The sequence below is a fragment of the Camarhynchus parvulus genome, chromosome 2 (assembly GCF_901933205.1).
Source record: "Camarhynchus parvulus chromosome 2, STF_HiC, whole genome shotgun sequence".
Lineage (NCBI taxonomy): Eukaryota > Metazoa > Chordata > Aves > Passeriformes > Thraupidae > Camarhynchus > Camarhynchus parvulus.
In genome coordinates, this window is record NC_044572.1 from 139,934,870 (window position 1) to 139,959,482 (window position 24,613).

Genomic DNA, 24,613 nt, shown 5'->3' on the forward strand with positions numbered 1-24,613 from the left:
TGGGGGGTGAGGCTGAGGGCAGCAGGGCTGAGGGCTGAGGCTCAGGGCTGAGGGCAGCGGGGCCGGGGGGGATAAGCTCGGCTAATCCCGTCCTCCTGCGGCCACTCAGGCTGTGCCGCAGAGCTGTGGGGCGTTCGGCAACATCTGCTGCTCATGAGTGACAGTGTTACATATTTACCCTCAAAACAACAGAAAAACACCAATAAAAACAGGCTCTGGAGGTGTGGGGAAGGCTGCATCTACTGATGCTGGGAGCTTCACCCCAGGGTGTTGGCTGCTCCGGCCACACCATGTCCCGTCCTGCTGTGGCTCACCTGTGTGGGTGTTAAAGAGGTCAGTGGAGGATGAGTGAAAAGCCAGCAGCTAAAAGCAGCCATATCTGAAGGGTTCTGGCAGCCCCATGGTACAGAGGGTGTTTGAGAGCAGTGGTGAGCCACAGTGCATGTGGAAGTTAAAATCCAGATATGAGAGCCCTGTGGCTGAGGTCTCTTCCTTCTGCCCAGCTAACCCGCTCCTACAGAGAAGTGGTCTCACCTTCTTTTTCAGGCAGTGCCAGCTATTTCTTGAGTGTCAGGAGATACCTGAGCTGCAAGAGCACTTTGAGCTGCAAAAATAATCTCTGGCTTTTTTCTTCTGCAATTTAAATGCCCTAAGCATATTTCAACAGCATCACTGCAGGTCACACCACCCTCCACACTTCAGGAGACTCCAGAGGAGACCAGATCTGCAACAGTGGAGGGGCTTGGGGTGAGACCACCTCTTGTGTCCTGAATGTCCATGGTCACCTGTCACCATGTCCTGCCCCGCAGAGCGGCTGTTCTGGTTTTGGCTGGGCTAGAGTTAATTTGCTTCACAGTAGCTGGTCTGGGGCTGTGTTCTGGATTTGTGCTGAACACAGGGTTGATCATGTAGTGATGTTTTTGTTATTGCTGAGCAGGACTTACACAGATCCGAGGCCATTCCTGCTTTTCCTATGGCCATGCTGGTGAGGAAGCTGGGTGTACAGGGGAGGCTGGGAGGAGACACAGCCAGGACAGGTGACCCAAACTGACCAAAGGGATATTCCAGACCATATGCTCATGCTCAATAAATAAAGTGGAGGGAAGAAGGAGGAAGGGGGAGATGTTTAGAGTGATGGTGCTTGTTTTCCCAAGTAACTGTTTTGTGTGATGGAACCATGTTCCTGCTCTCCTGGAGATGGCTGAACACCTGGCTGCCTATTGAAAAGAGTGAATTAATTATTTGTTTTACTTTGCTTGTGTAATTGGCTTGTGCTTTCCTTATTAAATTGTCTCTGTCTCAATCCACAAATTTTCTGGCTTTTACCCTTCTAATCCTCTCCCTGATGCTGCTGGTGGGGGAGTATTGATCAGCTGCCTGGGGCTTGGTTGCTGTCTGGGGTGAAACCATGACAGTGGGTTCAGCCAGGCAGATCCATGTCACTGAAAATATTGTCACATGTCACTGTCACTGAAAATACACATAATAAAAAATGTAGATCACTTGGCAACTCTGAAGTGCAGTTGGGTCTGTCTGCAGAAGGGGATGAAGAGAGAAATGAGTGCTAGGGAAGGCAGATGCAAGGTTTAATTTCTCCTGTCTTTTAAAAAGCCATTGTGATGTCACAGTAACCCACAAACACCATCAGCCCTTGTGAGCAGCCAGGGAGCTGCAACAGGCAGTCAGCTGCTGACTGAGAGCACTGTGTCAGATCAGGAGCCAGTGAGAGCCACAGGTTCAACAGAGCAGGTGGTGTGTTAAAACCTTTAGAGATTTGAACATGCTGTGGCAGGAGAGCTGCCACCACTGGCACTGTAATGCAGCCTGACTCAATGGTAAAGTTTTATGACTGAAAAAAATCCAACAAAAAAGCCCAGAGTGAAGCTCACTGTGCAGACATACAGGTGCAGAGCCAGGGCTGGCCAGGCTGGACCCACTGCAGGTACTGATGTTGTAGAAATGGTGTCACGGAAAGAAATTGGAGATACTGCTCCAGAGCACAGACCCTTTTCCTGCAGGTCAAAATAGATCCTGTCATGGCTGAGCTGCTCTGCTCCTCCTCCTCCTCCTGCTGGGCACAGTAGCACGGAGCAGGTCATGGAGGGGTGGTTTTCTTGAGGGTGTCTCCGACAGCGTGCTTCCACACTGGTGTGTTGCAGGGCAGCAGCCTCCTTTATTTACTTCAGCCTTTACTTAGCAGCTACCACAGGTGCTTGAACACTGCCCTCAGTCCTCCACAGACCATGGGTATGCAGGGGTTAGCAGGCAGGGCCAAACCCGTGTGCTGGCCTGGGAAGGTGCAGGGATTTGTAAAGGAACTGGTGGAGGCATCACACTCAGTTTTTGCCCAAAGCTGGTACACCTGTATCCAATCATGGGTCCGTGTTTACAGACCTGGGAATCAGCAGCAGAGGGATTAAAAGCAGCATGTTTAGCTGTGAAAGAACATCTCCACCCTACACCAGTGTGGTGGCTCCTGTGGGTCCCTTGCTGCAGCATGTCCATCACAGCTGGCAGCTGTGGAAGCCAGCTCCATGAGCTGCCTGCTGTGCATGTGTGTGTGCAGACATCAAGTGTTGCGCAGACATCAAGTGTTGCACAGACATCAAAGCAGCCCTTTACGTGCCCTCCTGGAATCCAGCACACAACCCACCTCCCTCACCCTGAACCCCTTCAAGGCTGGGCTCCTCTTGCCAAGGAATGAGTTTTATTTCAGGGCACATGAAACAGCTCAGGGTGGCTCTGCCATTGCCCAGTGCTGGTTGAAGCCAGGGGAAATTCACCACACCACAGTTTAAAAAAAAAACCCCAAACCCAATTTTTTGGGACAAGCTGGTGCAGGGTGGCATTGCAAAGTGGCCACAGGTTGCAGCTGTGGTGGTGTATACAGCCCTGGTGCTGCCACTCTGCATGGGAGGGTGGTGAGGACTTTATTCCAGCAGTATCTCAACATCAACCTTTGTAGACTCTTGGTCAGCACATACAGATACCACAGGGGAAAGCTAACAGTGCAAATCAGCTCTGGTTGCAAAAATGGGCACTGAGGCTGGGGGTGAAGGGTGCTGCACTGGGCAGTGCAGAACAAAACCTGGCAGCGCTGGTTTGCAGAAGGGCCATGGGTGATGTTATGACCCATGTGGGTTCCCACAGGTAAGTGGACATCGGGAGAATTATTGATGTGGTCATCATATTATCAATGTATGCATTAAAGGATGCATTTCCCATATGAGAATAAAGACAGAAACATTCATTCAGAGCAAACTCTGGTCAGCAAACCCTCATTTGCCACACCTTACAGATCCTGCCCATGCAGGACTCCGGCCATCCCAGGTGTGCTCCCACCATCTGACACAGAGAGGTAGGGAACCCATGTTTGGCTGTGGCAGCCTGTGCTCTCAAACCTCATACCCATACCCATACCCATACCCATTCCTCTTACCTAAAAAGTGATCCATCTGACAGATACTTCCTTAAAGAGGCAGATCTGGTGGCCTTCATGCCCCTGACATTCCCAGTGTGCTGTGGCTCACAGTGCTGTGGGAGGTTTTGCCATCTGGGAAAGCCATGTAGTGGTGATGAATGGCATCTCACCTTGAGGTCAGTGAGTCATGGTAGGGCCCAAGATTTATTTTAATACACCTCTTGTCCCTGAAAGTAGCAACTCACTGACTGAGAGCAAATGCCAGAAATAAGCTTGGCTCACTGGTCTGTGTGCTCCAGGGATGATTTAGGGGAACTGGTTTTACCCTAGGACTCTCTGGATGCTCGGAGGTGTCCTGTGGAGCCTCATCTTTCAAAAAATTCAGTAGTTCTATCCTGGATCAGGCCTTCCTTTGTCCTTAGGCATGGGAGGGGACCCTCATGCCCCTGCCCAGTAGCCTCCTGGAGACTTCCTGGTAGATCTGGGTCCTTTGAGGCACCCCACGGTGAATTCCTTTGGGATCCTTTTGGGAGAGGGATGTCACACAGACACCAATGCCACAAATGCCTCTCACCATGGAACCCTGATGTGAGCATTACCCAGGCCTGGGCTGAGCACAGGTCTAACAGCAACAGCAGCACCCGGCGATGTCTGCTCTTCTTCTCATCTTCAAAGCATTTTCTGCTGGGAATTAATCCTCATACCAGGCAGGCAAGTCTCATGACTCTCACTCCACAGAGAGGCAGAGTAAATGATGTGATGAAGGGTGAATCAAGTCACAGCTGCGATGAAATCACAGCAGTTCCTGCCTGCCCATCCCGTGACCATTAGCCCTTATGTACTCATCCAGGAGGTAGCTGGCATGCAAGGATGTGCAGAAGCCAGCCTCTCCTCTCCAGGCAAGTTGCACAGCCTGCAGGGAGGTGCTGGGCCATGACTCACCTTTGAAAGCAGGTTCCAGTGTTAGATGAGGTCGAGGAGCCGCTGAGTGCATCCTCCAGTGACTCACTCCAAGGGTCTGGCAGTACAAGGGCACCCGGTAAAGAATGCTGAAGGGCTGAGGGAGGCAGCTCTGGGCAAGGTCAGAATGCCAAACCTTTTCTTTGTTGCCTTTGAAAGTCTGAGCTTAAAATTTTAACTCTCTGGGTGGGATCTAGGCCGCTGATATTGGGGTGAGAGGGCCATTTGTGTTAGTCACTAGTGGGAACTTAAGCCAGGACACTGGCCCCAAGGGCAGCCTGCTGCTGCTGTACCTTGAGTGAGTTACCTGATCTCAGGGGGAGAAGCCTGCTCCACACTGAAATGGGAGCAGTGCTGAGCAGCAGCTCCTTGGGAACCAGAGGGAGAGGAATACAGTTTCCTGGGCAAATACCTGTAACAGGGTTTGGTGTGAAAATAAAAAACATTTAGGAGAAGTAAAATGAAGTAAATGCTTCTCTGAACCTCGGTTCACAGGACTGTACCCCTAAACACATGGTGATGTGCTTAGGACAGACAATAGAGAGGAGAAAGCTACAATAGTACTGGCAGTTCCCCATGCACAAAAGACAAACAGTGGGGTGTTGTCTGAGAGCCAACTTCTCTGTTTGTTGTATGCAACAGGCCAGCCCATCCTCCCTCTTCCCCGTGCGGTAGGTAGATCTGAAGGAGGCAGGAGGCTGGCAGGAAATTAATGTCACCGAACCAACTGAGAAGAGGAGCAGCCTGAGGGACTTGTATCTTGTCAATCTAGGAATTATTCCTTGCCTATAGCAAACTGTGCATGATGTAGCTGACAACAGGCTTTGGGATATGATTTCATAGAAAACATATACTTTTCCATGTGAAAGAGTGTCTCCACCCCCTGCTCACTGCATTAAGCCCAGAATTTTGCAGTTAGGAGCTGTTAGTACCGGACATTCAGTTCCACAATGCAGAGGATATGGAGTACAGAGCTCTGCTGGGCAAGAGGCCAGTGGCATCTGAACCAGTGTGGCAACAGTCCTGCAGGATGCAGGTTTCTCTGTCAGACAGCCACAAAGCAAGCCAAGAGCTGGATCAGCATCAGGGCGTCCCCAAGGTCCACAGCAGTGTGTGTGCTGCGCTGCCAGTGCTGGGAAAAGCAGAAGGCACTGAAAGGCACTAAGCTTGAGGGTATCACACCTGCAGAGATCAAGTCAGCAGGGGGGTTGGCTTGGCCTGGCTTTGTAGCGCAGGTGAGGGTTGATCTCCTAGAATAAACAATGTAATTATTCTGGGGACATCAAACAGTGGCCATGCCTTTCATCTCTTCTGCCCTCTCTGTGGCAGATCAGGGCTGTGGCTCTTACAATAAGTCTGAAGTTTGCTCTTGGTGCTGTAGTGTTTTCTGTGGCTTTTGTGGCCCCTGTGTAACAAGCATTGCTGCCTGGTTGGCCACAGCCTTAGTGCACCCAATTTGGTGCACCCAAATTCTCAATTTTTTACCCCAACTGCTTCTATTCTCTGGCTGCCTGTTGCAGGGAGGCGGTTACTGTCAAGCACCCCCTTTTGCAACCTCGTTGCGTCTTCATTTTCCTGTCTCTTAAAGTGATTTGTAGCTTTCTGAGGTGGAAAGATGGTGCAAACCAAGGGCAAGCCTACTACAGAGGACAGATGTCCCTGGAAGGGAAGGTAGGGACACAGATGGAGGGAATGGAGTGTGAAATTTCCACCCTTCTGTCCCTCCAGCAGCTTGCAGAAAGCAGCTGTTTCCATCGTGTGAAGAGGCGTCCCTGGGCAGGGCAGTTTCTGAAGGTGAGAGGTGGCCCCAGGCGAGGTCTGGGAAGGTGCCAGGGCATTACAGGCATGCTGCCTGCTCCAGGCCTCCATTCAACATGATGAGGGAGAAAATCCAAAGGTAACCCCTTGCTGTTGGACCACACAGCACATTTACCCTCAGTCACAGGCTCTGAAAAGAGCTGTTTCTCTCACTGTGCAAGTGCACATTTCATGGTCATGCTACAGAAAACGGTGTCAGGGAAACAGCCTAAGAAGCTGTTCCTGGCTGGCTTTGAAGGTGCCCCTGAGCTGACCCTCTTGTCCCTTAGATGCTCCTAACCCAGAACTACCTGTTTTACAGACCAGGTCGTTCTCCACGTGTGAGAAAGCCCTCTCCTGCACCAGCAGGTGCTTCCATGAAAGCCAGAGCTTAACTGCTCAGTCTCAATGAAGACCCCGCAGGAGTTTCTCTGGATGCTCACCTCCATTTCTGCAGAAAGTTCCAGCCTGGGTTGCTCCACATTTTGTTTGCCTCAACACCACCTGGACAGTGTCAGTGGGACACAGTGAGCATCCCTGCCTGAGAGAGGAGCTCTGTGTAAATCTGCTCTGGGGTAGCTGCGTCTCATGGGTGGCCAGTGCCCAGTGCAGCCTCAGGAGCTGGTTGCAAGGGGCAGCAGGGTGATTTGCTGTGTGAAAACCCCGTGGTTATTAGAGAGTTCCGATCCTCCACGCTGTTGGTAGGATACACAACTTTTCCTAAACACAGCCTGTCCAGCCACATTCCTGAAGAACACATTCCTTGCCAGCGAAGCTCACCCAGAATGTGTCCAGGAATAGCACTGCAGCTTCATGTGGGACCTCTCCCAAATACATCTTTAATTGAATGGGGCCAGTTGGCCCATGTGCTTGAACTCAGACCAGGAAGGACCAGTATTGTAATTACTGGTCTTCTTGCCGTTTCCTACCCAAGGCCATCTATTCTTTATCTCTCACATCTATGACTTATAAGCACCACTATTTCAGCTTTGTTTTCTGTATCACTGCCCTGTTTTGGGCTGCCCCTTGGGCAGCAGGGGTGCCAGTGACCGGGGACACTGGTGGAGTCACCTTCTTGGGTTCATATAGTTAAGGCTTGTTGTTGTGCAGCCAGAGATACTAATTTCTGTCTCTGAAGCCACATAGCTGAGATTCAGCTGGCAGTTTGTAGCCACAAAGAATGCTTTGCTGGAAGGAGAGTTGCTGGCTCTCTGATTTTTATCATAAGCCTTGTGATAGCTGGCTTTCTGTTGACAGCACCAATATCTGGAGCATAGTTTTGGGGTGAGAAGCTCAGCTTTCAGTTTAAGTGTAGAATGCACATTTGGAGCCCTGACAATTGCAGAGAAGATACAAAGTAACTTCCAAGCATGCTCTCATGACTCAGAAAATGCAAATTACCCTGTATTTTGGTTAAGAAGACAATCAAGAAGGAATATTATGTTTTTTAAGGCTGCACAGTGGTCCTAGGGTATTTGGCACAGGCAATCTCAGGGAAAGATGCCAGTGTATCAGGCCTTTTTATTATGGAGAAGTTCAGGCATAATTTTGAGAACAAAGACTGCAGGGATTTAGGTGGCCTGGAACAGGTGACAAACTCTTCCTTTCACTACTAGTCCATGCTTAGCAGGGCACAGCTGCTCAGAGGGCCACCTCTCATGCCCAGGACCTTTCAGAGGAGCAGGTAGGAGGCATCAAACTAGGCTGGGTCCTTTCTCTTGCTCTGCTTATCACTGCCCACAGGCAACCTTAATGCTGAATAGCACTCTTAATCTGAATACATACAAGTAAGATATTTTTGTAATACTTTTCTTTTTTTATGAACAATTGCATGAAAACTGAGCTTTTTCTTACCAGACCTCCTGCTGAAAGCCTACTGCACATGTGAGTTTTCCCCTTCCAGTAGGTACTGAAGACATAAGTTATGGGCTTTGGCTTCATCTCTCTCAGACTTGGTATTGCTCCAGTAGAGGCAAAGACTTTAGGGGGCTCAGCAGCAACAGTTTTAAACACTTATTTTGTGCTTCTCTGTGCAGACATAACAACAGTGGTCAACCCTTGCTTTCAACTTCCCCTTTGGTGCCTTGTGATGTTTACATGGTGTGCAGTGTTCTGCAAGCATCAGACAAACAGAAATAAAAATCAGTGTTGGTTTGCTTTTTAGGAGTAACCCCTGGAGTCAACAGCCATTCACTCCTTGTAACCTTTAACTCTCACAGCATGAAGGGGCTTTACAGAAGAAATAAATAGAATATCAGCTTAGGGTTCTCATGTGTTTTCCTATGAAAGCATTAAAAATCTCAACACAGCATGAGAATGAAGCAATAAAGCATCTGGACTTTCTTGGCCAGGCATGGAGTTGAGCATGCCTGATTTTTCCACAAAGCAAGTGGATTTGCAGAGAAAAGTGCCAAGTAGTCACAGCAGTGTCACTGTTATTACAAGGATGGATTTTTCAGCACACACTGTGCTGAAATGATGATGGGTGGCTACTGCATTTTTGAGAGCTCTTTGATTTTCTGCATGCAATGGGAGCTCAACCCCTAGAGGACACTGGCAAGGGGAAGGCAGTCCAGAGATAACCCAAGAGAGATACTCTGCAAGATGTTTTTCGTCAGTCCTGAGCTGGTAGTTGCAAAGAAAGGGCACAATACTGATACCTGCAAAAGGAGGAATTAATTCAGAGTAAGTATTTCTTTGGCTGCAAAATCTTTTCCAAGACTTAGCTGAGAAAGAGGAAGTCTTCTCCTTGTAAAATAGAAGGAAGATCTTAATACCAGATCTATCTTTATAAATACATATCTAGTGGCTTGTTTTTTAAATTTGAAAATATCACTAAAACTGCAGGAAATAAAAAAAACCCTCTGCTGCTTTGAGGGTCTTCCCATTCAGAAGACAAGAATTATACAGCCTTGTGCAGAGTTGCTCATCTCAACACTTGAGTAATGGGTAGAAGCTTTTATAGAGAGTATCACAGGTTCCTTTCACAAAGGTTGAGGAACAAGCCGTGATAATACCTCAAGGTCACAAAAGGCCTCTTTATGTTCTGCAGGGGTTGAGATGGTTGAGATTGATGGAAAAAATTATTAATCCAGGCCATAAGAAAATTGTGATACAGGACTGTGGGACTCTGAATAACTCAGCAAACTGAGTGGGTTTGTAACTCAGATGTCCAAACAGGCCACCTGCATAGCTGGAACATCGATTTTGGCTTTTATTTTGGCAAGAGCTGCTGCACACTAAGAGCCTCTGAGCTCTGCAGAAGCAGTTAGGTGCTTTACCCAGCCATTGCAAACCAAACTTAAAGGGGAAAAAAAGTTTCCTGTCATTCTTTGTTGGCTCATGGTAAGATATGTGAGATGCCACATTGCAATTAAAGGCCAGTTGAGGAGAAAATTTTGTTCCTCTGATCCAAAATGCATCACCTGGCCTAGAAGAGGACTTGTGTTTTATGATAGCCAAGGTGCAAAATGGCCTGGGTTTAACTAGTCCCTGGGCACAAGGAGAGCTGGAGGAATGCTGTGGCTTCATGCTTCTTGTGTGTACCAGCTGTAGAGTGGTGGAATCAGCCTCCCACTCAGTCAGAGTACCTTGGTTCCACTGGAACCAAGTCTGCTCTTAGGACAGTTATCCTGAATCAGCTCACAGGATGTAAATTCTTACATTTCAGTAACTAACTTCAAGAACAAAATTATCAGCTGAGTCTGTCCCAGCCTGCTCTTTAGGTTACAGGTTCCTGGGAGCAGGAATAGCTTTTTTTTCAGAGCTATATTCTCTAATTGGATTTCACACTCATATTGCATCAAAAATAAGGTGAGTTCTCATAAGTTTGCATTTAATTTTATGGTTCTCCTGCTCTAACTCACAAGGCATTTGCCCAGGCTAGGTGGGACACAATATCTGTATCCATCTGAGAGTTCAAAACACTCTCCTCTTCAGCTGCCAGAACAGCTAATGTGGCATCTGCAGCTGCTGTTGGCAACTTTCCCACTGATATCAGTGCAGCAGGTTTTGATCTTAAATTTGCTGTGTACCTAAAGAATACTCTAGCTTGAAACTCTGTGGTGGTTCAAATGAGGCTTTTTGCTGATGGCTGCAGTCCCCTTCCTCTGACCCTGCTGCCTGGAGGCAGAGCTGGTGGTCAAGAAAAAAGATTTCCCAGGAGATATTGTGCTATGTATTGGAGGGTGCAAAGCACTGTGCAGTGTGTGCTGACTTTTAAGGCGTGACCGCTGTAAGTTCACCAGCGGGAGCATAGGGAAGGGAAATGCTTCTGGATCCAGGTTTAGTGATCAGCTATTCCATTGAACATGAGTAACTCCTGTGAGTGCTTATAGCACTCATCTTTTGGTTGAATATCTGGCAAGAATTGCAGCAAAATTAATTTCAGATAATACAACTGAGGCTAACTTAATGGAGAAAAAGCCTGGAAAACTTTTCTGGAAGGGGAAGTGTTGCATGTATCTATATATCTATATCCATTATGGGGAGGACATTAACTGTGGTGTGGGAGGGTAATGACAGACACATGGCCCCTGACGGAGCTCCTGTCATGTGTCTATGGAAAATACGTATCATCCAAGGCAGTGTGCAACGTAGGAGAATTAGGAAACCTTGAAGAGGTGACAGCTGATTAAACAGCTGAAGTTTTAGATCTCTCTGAGCTATTTGATATGCAAAGATACATCATAAGACAGCTACCTTAAGCTGCCTGATACCAGTTTTTCCCTCCTGTTCCCAGGCACTGCCTTTTACCTTGTACAAAGCTGTTACTGTTTAGTCTGTGCAGAAATAGCCTTTGTCATCATATCCTCCAGCTAAATTAGATCATTGTAGCAGTGTAGACAATATACAACCCTGCAAGCCAGAACATAAATTTATTAATTTTCCCATAAAACTAATTTCATAATGTCTTTGGAGCAAGTGTCCTTGCTGTCTTTGATACAGAGCATTTAAGCTGAAGAAAGAAAGGGAAGGTAAATTCAACTTAAAATCTTCAGACCCAAGATTAGCTCCAAAGCATTCATGTCATCAGAGTAGGAAGCCACCTTATCTTCTGGTGTGGTTTCACTGGAGCTGAAAGCTTAAAGAATGACTGATACCATGAGAACATTTGATCCCTTTTCAGCCTGCCCCAGTGCAGGGATTTGCGCAAGATCACAGTCAAATGTATTTCTCAGGAAAAGTCAACTGGGGATACCACTCAACTCCCTTATCTTGATGGACCTTCAAAGCCATTCTCCATCCCAATACTCAGCCTTATCTGGATATAAACAGATATGCTCAGTGCATCTCTGGGCCATCTTCCCCACATGGTCACACTGTACCATCATCAGCTGTTTCAGCAGAAGTCAGTGTAAAACCAAAATGGCTGAAAGATTTGTAGGCTGTAAAGAAGGAACAAAATTCAAAGCGCAGATGGATGCTATTCCCAGAGAGGAGGGGAGTGCCTGGGGGGGAATTTGTGCTCTGTGTTGATCCTTCTTTACTGAGGCGTATGGGGTCTGGAGGGACCTTCCTGAGGGAGCCTTGGGTAAGGACTTGAGGATTTAGATGATGTCAATTGTGCTGTGAATTTGTGAACCACTGCACACTGTTAGGAAAACCACAGTGCCTCTAGAAAGGGGAACCCATTTTCTGTCCTGGCAGGGACCAAGGTATGGAGAGCAGAGGATCCTGCCTGATCTGTCTGACTAAGCCCATGTAATAGGCTTCACATCAGAGGCAAACAGTAATTGCAGTAACTTGGGCTTAGTGGTGAAAGCACAGATTGCCACAGGTACACCCCAGCTGTGGAAAAGGGCATTGTCTCTTTTTTTTTGTTCCTCACCACATAGGACTTAATTTTATAATTTAAAATTGTAGCAATTGTGATTGGCACCATAGATCAGAACCAACAGATGAAATGAAACCTGATAGTGCCTCCCTGCTTTTTAAAATAATATTCCAAAAATATCCCCCTGTTTCCCAGGCATGGATATCACAAAGAGCAGAAGAGGACATCGTCTCCCAGATTTTCTCTTTCCTCCATCTGTAGCCTATGTGTTGTCTATACAATGTGCCTAAATATTTCCATCATTGACAACAGAAAGGAAAAGGGGCCATTCTCTCAGCAGACAAAATGTCTGGCTGCAATATTTCCACCAGGAAAAGCTCAAATTCAACTGCATGACATTTTTCATGAAGTTCCTGCTTTCCAGGGAAACTCTGGGGTTAGAAACATTAAGAGGTTGCTACAATTGTGATGTTACCTCAGGGTGCCCCAGGAGGCAGGTTTTTTGTTTCTCTGCCTTTCTGTCCTTTTTTATGGGCTGTCCTTATGAGCCACTTAAAGTCTTCTGTGGTGCACCAGCATCAAGGACTCTCATAACACACCATCTTTCTTCTCTGGGAGGACAACTCCAGTGCTTCCTGGGGATTTTGTTCCTAACCAGTGAAAAGGCTCATACAACTGGCAGCATAAAATGCATCTACAACAGGTTCCATAATGTTTAACAGGGATACTAAAAGGTAGACCTGGAATTATGCCTCTTCACGTGTAAATCTAATTTTCTGACCAACCACCTTCATGATTTTAATTTACTTCATCATGTTATCAGCAGCAGTCAGTCTGGTAGCAAGCTATAGTTTTTTTCCTTAAAAAAAGCAACACAGAGATTACATACAGGACTGGGACAAACTAACCTGATGCAAAGGACATTCAAAACAACATACAAGTTTTAAAGGATGCAATTGATTCCTGCAAATAAACTGTATCAGTCAGACCGTTGTTCTGGTTTGTTGGACTAACAGAGTGAGATGAAAACTCAAGTGGCAGATACCACATTTTTGGCCTAGAATGTACTTCTTGGACTAAATTCCAAGACTAAAGTACAGTGTCAAAGGCAGGAGCTTATCCAGTAACAGGTTGATTTGTTCTTCTGGAAAGACATTGCTTTTGCTAGTGAACCAGAAGAACATCTTTTCTCAGAAAACACTGCTGTGAACTTGAGAGACATTGTATTATATCCAGTGCTCATCTCTGTGACATGTTGGACAAAAATACTCTATCCAGAATAATAAGGTAATTGTCTGCAATTTAGCATATTATGCAATCTGATCTTAAAAGCCATCAGACAGTTCAGGGGAGGACTTAGCCCCTATTACAGGCAAACATGGTGTGTATTTTAGCGGTACAGGTAGCACTAGAACTGTCCCCTCTCAAAGAAGAGATAACATTATGCCCAATACAAAATTGGCATCAATCTACTGAGACCAATTGTTTCAGTATTTAGTATTTGGAGAAGAATCCTGCTGGTCCTCCATTATGTGTTCCAGACATTTTTCATTCCCTCTCAGATAAAATGCCCTGCTGATCTAATGGTAGAATTTGGCTCTCAAAGCTAGAAAGCTCCAACTGTAGCCAAAATAATATCCTAAAATAGAAAGAAAAATGAGAAAGCAGAAATGTTATTTTCCTCTTTCAAAAGTTTCAGCAGGAAGCTAGCAGTGAGAAACCACTAAAATGGCTCTCTCCCAGCTACCTCTCCCAGTCTGGTCATTGCCTGAAACACTCAAAAGATCCCTTATCCCAAGGTCCAAAGGCACCTTGGTTTCATGCCTGTGTCTCCGGTGTCACTGGAAACCACCTTAAGTTAACTGAGCTCAGGATTTGGTCTTTCTGTATGAATCAGTTCTAGGGAAGCTGACAGCTACAAATCCCTGTGTTTTTGTTATGATGAAAACAGCCTGAAGATCTAAATTTAACATTTGGTTTCACAATGCTCATTTTTGACTGTAAGTAAAATCACCCTGGAAAAATAGCTTAGAATAGGAAGAGATATGTTTTCCGGATGCTAGAAAAATGAATGAAAAAAAAAGCAAGCACGACAAATTTATCCTCATTCACAATTTAGATTGCTTTTTACTCTCTGCTTGGTATCTTTGGATAAATACTGTGAATAAAAATTGCACTAGTTACAGAAGAGATTCATAATTTCTGACCCCATTTCAGAGGAAGATGTAGCACATATCTGTGGTGTTTGGGTCACGGGAAACAATGCCTGCAGATCAAATCTGTGTTGTGAATGGGTTTTTTCACATGAGGAAACCAGGCAGAATATTTTCCAAGATGAAAAAGATTCTTCTTCGTGCACACATTTATTATGATTAATTTCTTCTTGTAGACAAATTATCCCTTTCACTTGCCCTACAGTCACATTACTACACTTTAGCAATATAAAGAGACCATGGAGTGGATGTAAATATAATTTATAGTTGAAGAATGGCATAAATCACCTGCACATTATGAGGCAATCTAGTGTAAATAAGACTGGGGCCTCTACAATGAAAATCTGCTCACAAGAGTGACAAATGGCATTCTCTACTCAGCTTTTTGTATTTGAAACAATGTCTGCTTCCAAATAAGCCCAGATGGATTCCACAGGATGACCTGATCCTGCTCTTCCTAGTGCGTTGTCAGCAGTTCACCAGGCTCTAGCCATGCAAATTCATGGAAGATGTTCATATGCCCTTGGAAAAAGGATTTTTATTTGGGAACATCCTGAACCTTGGATGCCAGCATCATTTTCTCAGTCTAGCATTGGGTAAAAAGGCATTGCACCTATAAACTGAGAGCAGCAGAGACCTTGAGCTACTTGAGAAATTACACACAGGCTATCATAATAGAGTGCCACAACCCCCCCAAATCAGGAAACGTGGAGAATGGACCCTCTGTGGCTCAGGGCCTGCCTTTGGCCGTGTCCTGGTGATCTAGGGGGTGACAAGTGTCCCCTCTGCCTGCGAACATCTGCACGGACACCTTTGGGGACCTGGTTGGGAAGTGGGTGCCAGGGGCACAGGTATGGTCCAGGCTACTGTCCTGGGCTGAGTCCTGGGCCTCCCCTGTCCTGGGTTTTTGGGGTGTGTCCCAGGCTGGTAGATGCTCGAGCATGAGTCATCCTCATCTTGCAATTCCTTGGAAGCAGCTGTCCCAAAACCATCTGCCCACACATGGGGAGCAACACCACCTGTCCACCACCTCTGTGAGCACCTTCTCTCCTGGAAGAGCTCCTCCTGCATTGCCCAGGAGAGCTGCTGGCGGGAGGGCTGGTGCTGGGACACGAGGTGCCTTGGCAGGAGCTGGGTGTGGCCGGACAGCCGCACTCACGGCAGAGGAATGTAGAGGAATGTGAGGCACCTCCCTGGGTTGCCAGGTTGCCTGGGCAGGCTCAGCACTGCTGCTGCACTGCCAGTGCATTGCTCTGCCTGCATGTGACAGGTGAGCAGGCGGTGTGGCATGAGGCTGCTCTCTGTCATCGGTGCGGCCCATGGGAGCAGCCATGGGCTGGTGCCAAGCAGGATGGACAGCGCAGTGGTCAGGTCCTTGTAGCAGTCCCACCAGCTGTCCCACCCCCTGTTGCTCTGCTCTGACCTGGCCTCTTACATCACATTTCTGCTTTAGTTAAGTGTTTGGTTCTCAAGATAAATACAGGAATAAAAATAACTCTTTTTCCATTGCTTCTTTACCACAATTGTGCCAATCACCTGGACCTTTAGTTCAGAGCAGACTGCAGCTTGTCTGGTCAGTCTTGTGGCTGCCTTGAGTGTCAACCTCCTAATCCTGCCTGGCTCAATCCTGGCCCTGCTCTTTGAACTTCACTCTGCTTAGAAAGACCTAAAAAGAGAAGGTCTCTCTCTGTTGGGCCATGGCTCCTTCCTTGGAGGACAAATTCTTCCCACTCTGTGGACTTGGTATCTGCCTTGGAGAACCCACAGGCTCAGGCTGGAGCTCCAGGAGCTGGCAGCCCCAGTCTGCCAAGGACTGCAGAATTTATAGGGCCAGGAAGTCTGGAGACACTCAGCAGTGGGCTTGTTGTCTTGGGTATTTCTCAGGCCATGTTGTCTACTCCTTGTTTTAATGCTACAGTTTGATTCCTCTGAACAATCTAAAGTGAGGCTGCTAAAGAAAATTTTAAAATATAATTTGCCATGAGAGACTCCTTACAGTACAAGAACTGGTTTCAATGACAGAGGCCAGCTCATCAGCAGAATTAATCAGAGCAGCATCAATTTAGCATCAGTAAGGCTTTGTTGATTTGCAGATGCAGAGGATTTGGCCCCAGTGCCTGGTCTATATTATTTTACAGCAGATAATGAATGCAGCATGCCATGCTTGCTTTTCTTACCCTTCTCAGAAATTGCAGTTTTACTGACCTGAAAGTATTTTCCCACTATTAAACTTTCAGTCAGGACATAAGTCTTTTTTAAGATGCTGAACACCACAGGATGCCCTCTCCTTGTGTGGGAACAGCTCTGCTGTACCAAGAGGAGGTGTGATCTTGACTTAGGGGATAGAGATTCCTTGTGGCACTGACTCATACACTGTAAATTTGTGCTCATTTTCACATCTTCCTCCTGATCCTGTTTTAGGCTGCGTTTCCATTACTCCTCCACCCTGGGGGAGGAATCCTCAGCCAACACAGCTCTAACCCGGAAACCACAGGGGATGAAAAGACCTTTCATAGCAATAATGATGCCATGTTCCTCTCCTCTGCAGCTGCATTTTGAAAACAAAGGATCAGGAGGCAAAGTCACCACCCACAAGCAGAATTTGCAGCTCTGCAGCCATCGGGGACTGGTGCAAACGGGCCTGATGCAGATGCCAGAGAACATACTTCCTATTGACAGCAGGGAACAACAAGAACTGAAAGTACAACCTAATCTAGGGTGAGAACAATGTCTACTTTTGCATATTTAGCAGGGAGAGCCTTGGGACATGAGCTGAGGCTTAACTTTGCCCACACCATAATTTATCTTTCATATTTTTGTAATCAGCTGTTTGGGTCAATCTATTGTAAAGAGACATGTAATGTCTGTAAAATAAGATGATGGACGCACTTCCAGCTTGATGCACCTTAGTAGATATTCATGCCTGTGCACATTCCAGTTCCAGTGTCCATGAAAGATTTCCCATAAAACAGATAGGAAGACACTTGGAAGTACCTCCAGTAGTTTGGTGAGTCTGTAGTTCAACACAAAGTATAGAAGTACAGGCTGAAGGCTTTGGATTATGACTTCTTTCTGCTACAGCATATTGCTAGGCCAGGTTTATCTGCATGCTCTGGGCTGAAGCACTCCTTGGGACTTGCCTTTCTAGCACAGATAGCACTTTTGAACTGGGAAAAGGGTAGGTGATTGACAACAGACAGAAGGCCTGATTTCATCAAGGCTTTGGCATGCCACTTGCTGGAAAATGTATTCCAATAAGTGTAACCCAGAGTTATTAAATGTGGTACTGCAAGGTGAACAAAGTGTCTGCCAAGGAACTGCCACTCTGGGCTGGTTTGGTCTCTGCTCCTACAGGCAGGTCCGGTGTTAGTCATCAATGGGAAAAGGTCAGTGGGACTAGGAAGGGTCTGGCTGCACATTTTGAAAGCCCTGGGCACATGGCAGCAGTGTAATCTTGTAAGCTTAGTATGTTAAAATACAGCTCTTCCTTCTCTTGGGCAGCCTTCAGAACTTGAATTGGAGGTAAATGATGACTGTAGTATTTTGTGGTTACTTTACGTGCCAGTGCTCACATGAGGGGTGGAATGGTGGAGAACCCAGCTCAGTGTCCATATGAGACACTGAAATGCCTATGGGAAGTCTTTCTGAGCTTCCCCAGAGACTGTTTCAAATCTTGGGCTAATTGTTTTCTTCTTGACTGCTCTGAGTTCACTCCCATAGCTGCCAGGGCTTGATAATCTCTGGATCACAGTTCTCTGCTTGGGTTTCTGTCACAGTCTCTGTGTGACCTGTCCTCTGCTGGGCAGAAACTTGCAGGGTCACATGAGGTGCCTCTGCTGGGCTGGAAATGGGGATGGGTTATTTCTCCTGAGTTGAGTGGGCCTCTAAAATATGAACCTCATTTCAAATAGCATTTGACACAGCTGAGTGCATTTGTCTTCTCCAACATGCAAACTGGAGACCAGCTATTTTCTGCTCAGCATGGAAAGGAAACAGGAGAACTGAGACAGCAACACCCACGTCTGTGAAAGTATTTAAGCACTTGCTGGGATCCATGCATCGTGGCCAAGCTGTTTGTTGATAGTAAGACATAGTCTGGGCAGCAGTGCCTAAATCACATTTTTCCAAAGTCCTAAGGTACAGTCTTCATCACTGGGTCGGATTTCTCCCCAGTTCCTTGCAGGACTAATTATAGGAAAGGGCTGATGCTACATGTGCAGGTTTCTCTTTTTATTTTCCGTGGTGCCCCATCCCTGCAGAACTTTTCCACCCCGTGTTGTGCAGGCGTCTCAGTAGAGGTTGCTCTCAGCACCCTACACCATTCGTTCCTTGTGGATGCCACAGAGGAACCACCTGTTACTCTAAATCTGGAAGTGTTTCTTCATCTTCCCTGCATCCCCATTTCAACTTCTGTAACTACATCTGTGTGACCTGTTTTCTCCTGCTATGTAGAAACTTGGGCAGTCACATGGGGATATGTGGGGTCACTCATACTCCCCTGACCCTGTAAATGTAGAAGGGTTAGTTTATTTCCAGAAAGTATGGTTTACATATGGTTTTCCTTTCATTATTTTGGATGTCAACTAGAAGGGTTCTGCTTGTTCCCTTCAGTAACAGCAAGTAAATAGCCGACCTGTTTAGAAAAACTTAACACTAGAGACCTGGAGAAATCCTTGGATGCAAGATGCATGCTGAACTGTGTGTGACCCTCTGTAGAGAAACATTAGCTTAATATATTAGTAATTGTTTTTTAGTGAAGATAAAAGAATATTAGAGAAAATATACAAGGCTTGAGGTCCAAGTTCCCTGTGCAGTCCATTTCCCATTGAAATCAAATGGCCAAAATGAAGAGGTCAGCAAAAGTTTGCTTGAAAAGTTTTCTGACTGAGGAAAACAAGGAAAGCTCTGCTCACTCCAGGCAGTGCTGTTATCAAGAGGATCTGGTCATAAAGGCCAAGGCCAGAGTTTTCAAAGGCAGTTGCTTGATTTGCTAGCCCTGCTTGAAGCGCACTGACTGGAGCTGCTTTTGGGAAGTTGTGAAAAACCGGGAGATCCAGGGACCCCCATGCTAGTTCTGAGAGACTTAGCCAAGGCCACAAGGCTGCTTTGAAGCCTTTGACCTATCTACTGTCAGGTGAAGCTGCAGGGCAAAATGTAGGAATTCTGACTTGCACAAGTGCTGACGAAGTTTATGCTGTTGAGCCTCCTGGGTTTCCAGCTTGGGCATCTTCACACTATGTCCCCTTTTGTACTGAGACACACATGCAGAGGCAAAAGAATGGAGATGTCTCATGTTAGCTGTAAGATTTCAGGCTGAGTTGAGCTTACCAAGACAGGTGGTGAGTGCAGGCACCCAAGGAATCATACTTGGAAGACAAGATTGAAGGACTCCTGCAGTTCACAAATGCTACTTGGGAACCGGATAGTCGAGTACTGCCAGTTCCTAGGATCAGCTTAAAGTTAATAGAGTGATGGCAGGTGCCCAAACATCTTTGCAATCCTACATTTGCAGAGATGTTTTCATCACAGAGCAGACAAAATAAAATGGTTTTTAAAACAACACACCCTGCAGGTCTCTGTCTCTGCCACTGAGTATATGAAATTTAAACTAAAAAAAAATCCTAACAAAAAAAGGGAATGAATTCATATAAATAATGTAATTAGAGAAACTTGAAAGCAGCAAGAATGCGTGAGACTTCAATGCATTTTTTATCCTTATAAAATAAAACAGACACTGAGAGGATGTTATAAGAAGGAGTCTCAGAAATGCTGGTGTAAAAACATTGCAAGAACAGAGAAACTTGATTTTTTCCAGGAAGACAAGCAGGGACCTGGTTCTCCAGACCTGGGGTGTAGAAATGTATGTTATGGAAATGCTGTGTTTTGGCATGATCTGAAATTGCAGACTTGGGAATTAATTGAGTGTGTGGAGTGCTCCATACATCCATACATCATTATGCTGAATTTGGAAAAAAGTTTCAGATGACCTCAAAGGGATGATTTTCAAATCTTCAAGCTTACTTGGAGCTTGCCTCCAAGCAAGAGAGCCTTTGCTTAAGTGAAGGCATCACTAGCCCATAGGCCCAATCCACCTGCAAATCCTGCTAATGTTTGTGTCCTTTTGGTAAGGTCCTGTTTTCCCCATGGGTCTGCAAGTCCATAGCCAATACATCCTTGATTTCTTTGGAAAGCAGTGTTAAAACCTGCTACATCTTAGGAAAAGGAGATGGGGGCTAACTTCAGTACCCCAGCCCTGCTACCTTTCCTTTCCTTTTTTTTTTTCCCTGGGGGGGTGGGTAGCCTCAGTCAAAATCAGTCCCATATTCTTTTCATAAGTCTTTGCGCTTATCCAGATGAATTAATTTAAGATCATAATTATGTTAATTAAGAGCACTGTTTCTACAGGTGTAGTTAGTTCTTAAAGAGCAAGTAGCTGCAGTAGGATTGTACAAAAGCAATCTTTGGCGATTCACAAAAGGCAGAGTGTTTTTAGGCTTTAGCAGATTCATTTGAAATGCCCTTATGGGCTTTGTTGAAATGCCCTTATGGTATCATTGTTATTTTAATGATGTGGCATTGGAGACATGAAAGAAACGTTTTACCCACAATCACTCAGCAAGTCACATCCTTTCTCACTTACTAGTGATGCCACATAACTGCACTGCTGACACCCACTAGCAAAATAACTCTCATTTCACCATTAGTGATAACCAAGAGGGTTTCCTCAAGTTAGACTTTAGGAAAATTCGAAGTAGGCTTTGAGCTGATTCTGCTGTGAGACATCATCCACAGGCAAATGACATGACCAGAATGAGAAGGGGTGTGATCTACCACAGGACTGTAAGGCTAATAGTTCACAATTTGTCTGTTCAAGAATGTTTACTTCATTTGATGTCACAAAAAGAGCAAAATGCTGTCCCCTTTTAATAATAAACATTATATTTCACTAAAGAAGAAGTAAGACAAGAAGTGATGACAGAAATGCCTCTGAAAATAAGCTATTTGTTTCCCGGCAGATGCAAATCTATTCTGTCTCTCCCTGTTTCCCTGTTCAAATGCACTTGTGTGGGTCGCACCTATGCACCAGGCAGGGAGATCAAGATCTGGCTCCACAGGGATGCTTTGTACTGTCCTGAAAGCAAAACTTAATCCAGGGAGAGGATAATGCACTCTTGAGTTACTGGTTCCTTCATCCTTGTCTTGGACAAACTTCCTCTCATCTCCAAAGAGTTATCTGAGTACAGATCTCAGTATTCTCTTCCCTAGAGTTTATTATGAATTTATTGAAAAAAAATACGATCCCTTCAGCTATGAAAATTACCCTCATTTGTCTATAAATAGGCTTAACCTCTTAAACTGTGTCAGATGCTGCAGATTCACCAATTTGATCTAGATCTTCAGATCTTTTCTGCTCCTACAGCTCTAGGGCAAATGACTCATGCTGTTTGCAAGTACCTATCCCAGTGAGCCTGGCAGCATCAGTGTGGCTGAAGGTTTCTACTAAAACCTCGGCAGGGATTTGCTCCTCATCAAGCTGAACTCACCAACGTACTGCAGCCACAAATCAGTATGTTGTATTTACATGAAAATCCATGCATTTGCAATAGTTCAGCCACAAATTGGTAGAGGAAAATGTGTTCTAGAGTCAAACAAATATGATAAAGGCAAAATCCTATTGATCTATGTAATCATTTTCCCAGCTGCATTTCCCTTCACCAGTGGCAGTCCTAGGAAGATTGATCTGCACTACCTATTACCTTACCTTTGAAATTGCTTTGGAAATATGAAAGAGAAATGTCAAAGTATTTTCAGACAATCTAAATGGCTTTTATAGCTTGTTCCTGGAAAATACAGTTCCCTGAGCTGTCTGAATGTTTGGTCCTTACTCTATAAATCATTTGTTTTTAGAAGCAGAAGGGATCCAATTTCCCAGGTGTGTGCCATTCCTAGAGTTGTCCCACCCCTTCTGCTACTTTTCCTGGGGAAGGGAAAAATCTTGACATGGAAAATCAGGGGAAAAACTCTTTCCCTAGGTGAAGGGTAATGGTTCCCTTCTGGTTATGAGGTACCTGGGGATGGAAAGGTTGGTGCAGCCGGTTTTGTCCAAATTTCCAGAAAGTCCTGGGCCTTGGCACTTATTTGATCATATTTGTGGACCAGGGAGACACACGGAAGAGCTGAATTTTATTTTATTATTTTATTTTATTTATTTTATTATTTTATTTATTTTTTATTTTTTATTTTATTTTATTTTATTTCACTTCTACTTCAGTTATCCAGGCTATAGCATAAGGTGTTGCTCTTGCCTAATGAATGAGCTGGATGCTTTGAAAGTCCAGCTGATGGTGCTCTGAGGGCCATCTGTGTCCTCAGCTCCCAGTTTCTCATAAGCTCTTTGGAGTGAGGGCCTGTGTGTTTTATGCTGCCATCACAAATAACAGACTCTCAGCTTGATATCCGTGATCGACTGTGCATGTCACATTTCATGCCATAAAAAACATATGCACAAGGTTGGAAGGGCAAACATGCTTTTGGCTTCTCTGCCAGTTGTAGTTCAGTTTGCCTGCAACCCTTCTTTCACTGTGTGTTGCTACTTTTCCCCTGAAAAGATTTCCAGAGCCCCCGGAAGAAAAAACAGGCTCTATTTACTGACATTTGTTCCCAGTTATTATGAGCAGACAACTCTTGTAGACTATAAACAGCATCTCTCAGCCAGAAGCCTTCAGTCAGAACCTACCAAGCCCAAAGACTTCCTTCATTTAAAAAGGTCTGAATTAGCCATTAAGTATCACAGCATCTTGAGGAACATCCATAGGACCCCTCTGCTTTCCTCCTCGATCAAGGTTTGAGCTGGCACTCAGTTAAGTCGCTGGGAGTCTTCTCCGTTGGATGCCATGGCCCTGCGTGCACACACATGGGTTAGTCCACACTGTGAATTAATTCATTAGTTAATGAATTAATTCAGCTGAAAGTTCCACTGCAAGGGAGTGCCGGGGCTGAAATGTGGCCTGAAGCACTGAGGCATTGTTGACACAGCCTGGGTGATGAGGAGCCGTGTTTCTGCACAGGATGAGCCCAGGGTCAGTGCAATGGGGAGGAATCATTCTGTGCCATCTGCTCCCTCTCTGGCAAACCTCAGTGCATGGCAGGGAGTGTCCTCCCATGGCTCACCCCTCTGTGTGTCTCCAAGGGACACAGCCCTGACAGGCTGTGGGACGCAGCCATGTATGCCCTGACGTGCCGGCTTCCCATTTCACATTTGCTGATGGTCCTCATGCCAGAGGCCAAGTTTACTTCACAGAGGCTATATTCTGCAGTGCTCAGGCTGTCTCTAAGATCCTACCCAGGGAATAGATAAACAGAACAATGTTTGAGTCTCTGGTACATTTTAATGTCATTTTCAGGGAAATATATGTGTCATAACAACGCAAAGCAGGCATAGTTCCCTTGCTTTCAATCTGCCTGGTGCCAGGGTCCACGTCATTTCAGCATTGAAACAGATCCAGCAAGATCATGGTAGCTTTGCTTTCTGTAGAAGTGCCTCTTTTGCCCCTTGGTCTGTACTTGTCTCTTGTCTTCCAGCAGTGTTCCTTACTCCTGTCAGGGAATGTCACGTACTGTTATGTTAACATCTGATTTTCACTGGAAACCCTAGGGAATTGGGCCCTTATCTCCACATACCATGTACATCAAAATAGTTTAATCAAGCCTATTAATTCCAGGGCTTGCTGCTGATCTGGATAAAACACTGCTCTTTCCCAGCACTGAAGCTTTTAGCCAAGTTTCATATTGCAGCATTCTCCATTAAGTTTGTTCTCTGCACCTTGGGGCTGAACACATCCCCCTAGAGCCTCCCAGGTCTTACAGAGAGGTGCCAGGGTTCAGCTCTAAGGCTCAGATCGATTTGGGCTGATTTTCCAGACCAGAAGCATCCCATCAGTTTGAAAATTTGGACTTGAGAGTCCTTGGTGTCACTTCCTGGTGCTCTGGGCATCATTGCCACATCCAAATGTTAGTTCAGGGCAACTGAAGAGCCTAGGAAGGCATCCAAGAGCAGAGAGAAAACTCAGCAATGTACCAAGACCAGGGCAAAACTCAGGGCATGTCATTACAGATGTGGCACTGGGGGATCTGAGGAGACAGACATGCCTTTGTCCTTGTCCCAACATGCCTGCTTTAGGGAGGGGTGGTGGGACATGGCTCATTCATCAGAAGGCAGAGCCTGGCCAAGAAACAAACTTCAGAGAACTGGACATGGGAAGGTTAGATATAGGAGGATGGTTACAGGCATCTTCCTGACCAGATGAAGAAATGGACCAGATTATTCTGCCTTTTCCCACCTCCAGCCGGGCGTTACCTCGTGGCTCACCCCGACTCTCAAGGCAAAAGTCTCCAACAGCCGTGGAGATGCCTTGTGTTTAAAGCAGCCATGAGACATGTGCCTGT